Source organism: Oryza sativa, chromosome 4, assembly GCF_034140825.1.
Source record: "Oryza sativa Japonica Group chromosome 4, ASM3414082v1".
Lineage (NCBI taxonomy): Eukaryota > Viridiplantae > Streptophyta > Magnoliopsida > Poales > Poaceae > Oryza > Oryza sativa.
This window is the reverse complement of record NC_089038.1, coordinates 33,563,666-33,569,665: the sequence shown is the minus strand read 5'-3', so window position 1 is coordinate 33,569,665 and position 6,000 is coordinate 33,563,666.

Genomic DNA, 6,000 nt, shown 5'->3' with positions numbered 1-6,000 from the left:
CTACATCTTGGCTTGGTGAAGATGGGGATGAGAGGAGAAAAGAGTTAACTGCTAACGTGTAGGACCCATGTGAGCCCCACGCTGACTCAACAAAGCTGACCGAAGTTAAAGCGCCACATCAGATGAAACCGGGAGCCATATTGCCTCGAGACAAAAAGTTGATATGGTTTCGCGAGTTCGTGGATGGACTATACTTGGTATAGCGGTTGAGAGATGAATTTTAAACTTGGCGTCAAGATGAGGAATCTAAAGTGAACTCATTTTCCATATATATGCAGATCATGGTCCATCTTATGGGCTTTCACTGGGCTGGAAGCCTGGAAAGGGCCATCGCTCTTCATAGGCTACGACGCATAAAGTGGCACAACCACGGCCCACAGGCATACGAGCCCGTCCGTGCTTCTTGATGATGCATGCTTTGTCGAAGTACGTAGAAACAAAGAACATCGGGGATGCCAGGATATGGACATCACTCAGTTCATCTCCTACACATTGGCAGATTGCTGCATCTACAAGAAAAAAAAAACGCATCAACCTGCCATGCAGTGGGTACGTTACGTTACGTAGCTGCCGAAGCTGGCTGGGAATAAAGGGGAAAAGGGAGTGAGACGATGTATGGTTGGCGTCGTTGCCGTGGTCCTCGACCGGTGCTCCTTTCCAACGTTGGTGAATCATGATCGGTCAATTTGCAACGAGAGAGTGATGGAGGCCAGTAGCTAGCCGCCCACGCATTCTTCCTCTTCTCTCTCTGTGTTTGGAGGCCGGCCAAGCGGCTAACTAGCGTCGTCCACCGTAGTGGGTTTCCTCCTTTTGAAGCAAATGAACAATGATCGGCTCCGAAAAGAAGAGCAACTTGTCAGGTGTGGTCGACTATCACACCATAAGACCTGGCCCATTTGAGTATGTTCCGGGAATTAAGCCCTCAATCGGCACAGGCGAGGAGTTCTCATCACCGTCGCAAACACACAAGTGTTTGAAACCGGGCACCGGCAACTAGTTGGGCTCGACATCAACACGAGACTTCGCTTTCTCTCTTTCTTTTTTTTCCCCTTTTCTTTTCTGACAGCCACTGTCTGCCCCGAGCAGAGCACGCATATATGATGATCATCATCTAGGACTGTAGTCTTCCCAAGTGTACACGCCCCTCCCTTTTTACCTTTCCGAACCTCCGACACCCACGACATGTTCGTTAGTAGTACTGGTGCTGGCCATGCCTGGCGGCAAAGCTACTACTAGCCCCCATCGTATCAGTATAGATTCATGCACGCTAGTGGGAGCACGACGCACCCAGCGAGCCAGCCATCACGTAAGCTGATAAGCCCTTTGCCAAATCATATCCCCACCACGCAACACGGGCAATTCGGCGCGCGTGCCGAGCCGGCCGTTCCGATCCTCCGACGCGAGTGGGCGACGCGTCGCTTGACTCGCGCGGCCCATATCCGGGTGGAAAAGGGGGTCCAAAAGGGGGGAGTGAATTCCGAGTTCGCGGCGGGTTGGTGCGCGCCGCGCCGCGCGCTCCTGCTTGTCGGCGCGCCCGCCTGGCAGCGACCGAACGAACGAGCACACATGACACAGCGGAGCCGGCAAAGCAGTACACGCGCGAGGCGCGGGGGGCCACCTCGCGCGCACCAGGGGCCAGGTACGCTCGTCCGCTCGCGTCGCTAGTTTAATCGGTGGGCATCAAACGCTGGCTGGAACCGTCCAACTGCCGGCGGGCGGGGCGGAGTCGGCAGTGGAATTCCAGAGCACGAGCATTATCCACTCTGTCCCTCCTCTCATCGCCCCGGTCGCTCTCACCGCTACTCCCCCACCACGCCCCCAATTCCACCCCTATCTCGCTCGCTTATTATATAGCGGCACCAGATGAGGAATCAATCAACTCATGCCGCTGCACTTGTTTGTTTATCTTTAAAGCTACTAGTATGTGTAGCTAGGAACGGATCCATCCATCCATCGTTGCATTCCTCGTTACTCCACCCCGTCCTTTTGTTTATTGGGAGCCACAGATAAGATAGCAACGCCCTCCATCCACCTCCCTCCCCACTTCGCTCTCTCGTCTCCGGCCGCGCGCGCAAGTCCCTGTCAACTGCTAGCCCCGCCTGCTTCGCTCACCTCACCCAACTAACCCCTCCCTCCCCTCGTCCGGATAACAACCAATGCCCACCATCAACACATCATGATTATGATATGGCCATGATTGATTGCAGCAGAGCATCTGCTTAACACCACTACTAATACTAGAGTATCCATCTCTACTGTGTCTCTGCGACTATCACAAGGGCAGGTAGCCGGGCGGGCGGCTGGCTGGCTGGCCCGTTTTGGCTGTAAGAGCATGTACAATAGGAGGCTATAAACCAGTTATAATCATATATCGAGAAGAAAAGAGAAGAGAGAGAAGAAAGCGGGCTACAGATTTGTAGCCGGCTGTAACACAAACTTCAAAATGTTATATGTGTATGAGAGGTGAGACCGGGTATTAATGGTGTAGTATATTTTTATAGTTAACTATTGTATGAATAAGATATTAGATTGGCTATAGATGTTTTGGAGCTAGTAGTTGGCTATACTATTGATCTTGCTCTAAGGGATCTGGATTTGGTGCACGCTATTCCTGGTTAGTTATTGGACGGACAAGTACAATTAGAATATACAGCTCGGCACGCGCATGTACTGATTAGGGCACATCGTCCCTGTTGGATAAAAATAACCAAGCCGTCCCCTAGAGGGGATCCAAACAGATCGATCGAGCTGATATATACTACTCCTCGAACACTTAAACCATCCACAAGTAGGTGTTTTTTTCCTGAACAATATAATCGATCCGACCAAGCAATAACCAACGCTGCCAGACCAAGCGAGGTGTTTTACTCCTCGCTTTGGCTCTCTCAGCTTGTCTTTTGTGCCTTGCTTGAACGAATACGGTATCCTATCCTGTCATGCCCTGGCCTCCCCGTACGTCGGCGGTCCAGCAGGAAGCCATAAACGCGGGCCGCGACGTATAAATGACCCGTCACCGACAACATCTGTGAACTGGAAGTCGTTGCGCGATTCCTAACAGAAGCAGAGACCGAAATCGGTGCGCGCGCACCCACACCTACCTACACGGCGGCAACACAACACACACGAGCGCGCGCGTCCACCCCCCGTGAAGGCCGTGACGTGACGTCTCAAAACTCGGAACTCGCCGCGGTTGGACGGATTCCTCCTCCTCGCGCTCACCCAAACCCTATCCCGCGTCTACACGTCGCGTTCCTAGCTAAGCCGCACCGACCTCCACCCGGACCGATCCACGCCGTCCACATAGTCGCACGCATCGCGGCCGTCCGTTCCAACTCCGCCGACCCCGACCAAGGTGGGCGGCGAGGGGGGATGGACGTATGTGGCGGGGACGGGATGACGATGCGCTCAACCAAAAAAAAAGTGGAATGGACATGACACGATGCGATGTGATTAGCCCGAGCTTGCGCTGCTAATCTTGCGGGAAATCTACGTCATTAGGGTGGAGACGATGAGTAGTAGTAGTAGTATGATTGGGATTAGGAGAGGGAGGGGCCGGGGATAGTGGGCGGGCGTTGCCGTCGCTGGCAAGCGAAAATTGACGTCGCTTGTCCGGATCAGCACGAGCGACACGTACGTGTGTTGGCATGGGCGGGCGGATGGAATTAGCTAGTGCTCTGTGCGCTGCGGTGCGGTGCCGTGGACGGGGAGGGAAACGTCCACGTCGGAGCGACGCCACCTAGCCGCCTCCTCATGTCGACATGTCGGTGCCTGCCTGCCGGCGCGCGCTACGCTAGCGAGAGCTAGCCGGAGGAGCGGTTGGGGGCTGGCCCGAAATTAGTGGTGCTCTCGCTCGCGTCGCGTCCACCGAACGTTGTACCACCCGATGCCGGTGCGGATGGATCATGGATGGGATGGCCGTTTGTGTTTATCCCAGCCGCGACGCAAAAGCAGCCGGGCTTTGCAACCGTACGGCCGCAGGCTGGAAGGGGGGGGGGGGGGGGGGCGCTGCATGCGGCATGGAGTAACTGCGAACGTGCGCGTGTCAGTTTTTAATTGTGCCGGTGGTGCAACTACTACTCCAGTCAAGAGCAGCATCAACACCGAAATTTGTCGCGCGCCGTACGTACTTAACCCCGCGCTATCGGTTTTCTGCTTTGTCAACGCGTGCATAACCTGCGAGGTGAAAGTACAGTTAATCATATATTGGTACTGTTTTGTCTTGTGCGAGAGAGAGCTCTACCCTCCTATATATACGATCGATGTTTCCAAGCACAAAAGGGAACCGGATATACTACAGATTTGGGCGAAAACAACGTTGACGACGTAAAAACGAGGCCGAACAGTTCTTCCGCGTGTGGTTGCGTCCCAGCACCGGAACTGAAAGCGTGCACCTTTTTCCTGGTTTCCGCATGCATATGCGTCCCGGCTTTTCTTCGCCTACACCAGCTTTAGGCCTTTAGCTACTAGTAGTACATTGAAATCCTACCGTACCAGCGCGACACGCGCATGCAACGCGAACCATCAAGCCGAGCTGCTCCGTTAGCTAGAGCCAGCCATCATAGATAATCAGATTCATTCGTGGTACGACGTTATTGCCCACCTATCTCGCCCTCCCGCTCCGACATGTGGTGGTCCAATGGCTTCCTTTTCACGCGCGCGCGCGGGCGCGCGCAAGCGACAAAGCCAGCGATCCGAGCCGAGCCCCCGGCCTGCGTGCACTACTAGAAAATTCACCACGAAAAAAATCGTGGCATCAATACTAAAATTATGGCAATAGATATATATTATCATAATTTTAAAATCGTTGCTAGCCGTGGTAATAAATAGTGGATTTTTATTTAGTGGTAATAAATTTAAATGTTGCCACGGAATAGATGTGGCAAAAAGTCATATTGCAACCCACTCCATATGTGGCATTAGTTTTACGTACCAAAATAAAAGTTCAAATATTAATCTAACATCCTATCTATTTATCTATTTGTTTTTTTATATCGTGTCTTGGCTAGGATTCAAATCCAAGACCTATCCTTCACGCGTGCTCTACTTTACCAACTCACCTACACATCAGTTCTGTTGGAAAATGCATATCGTTCCATTTGAGCCTATCTAACTGAGATTTGAATCATAAATTTGAATATCTAAAAGATTTCAAATGAAAAAGTTATCACCTATAAAATTGTAGATCTCATCAAGAGCTATAATTTCCATATAAAATTTGTCTCAATCTGTGTCCATATGAAAAAATTAAGTTAAATTATAAGACGACAATTTTTTTATTGCAATGAATTTGTTGATCGTGACAACAAAAAATAGTGAAAAGTACCATGTACTGTGTAAATTGCCACAAAAATTAAAATTATAGCGATAGAACATGTTTTTTTGCAACAATACGATTTTTTTTAGCGATATCTCATTTTCTATTGCAACAAAAGTACTAAATAAAACAACGATTGTATATCGTTCCATTAAAATATAATTATTTGCTACAGAAAAATTATCGTTGCAATAGTACAATATATTGCTATGAATTATTTTTTGTTGTAATAATTTGGTGATAATAGCTTAATTATCTGGTATTGGTGTCGCTCCCCGCTTCGCGCGCGCCACGTACGCGTACGCTGGCTTGCTTGCATATGCACGTCCCTGCGCCTACCCACGCTACGTACGCATGCAGGTCGGTCCTAACCTAATGATGCGTGGGGGGCTCATCTCATTTGCTCCTGGCCGGCGTGAGTCGCGCGTCGACAACCTTGAATCTGCCCAGCCCAGCCGGGGGCCACGGTGTACTGTTGTAATAGTACTATCTATCTAATCTAGCTAGTTAGATTTGCATGATTTAGACCCGGAGTTCTGGACAGGGAAGCCGGCCGCCGGCCACACGGCCAGCTATTCCCGCCCAATTATGCATGGGGGCGGCTAGCTGACGATTGACTCCACCTAAAAGGAGCCAATTATCAAGGGACAAATTAGCATAATTAAAGTGTGTATATTGGCTTTGGA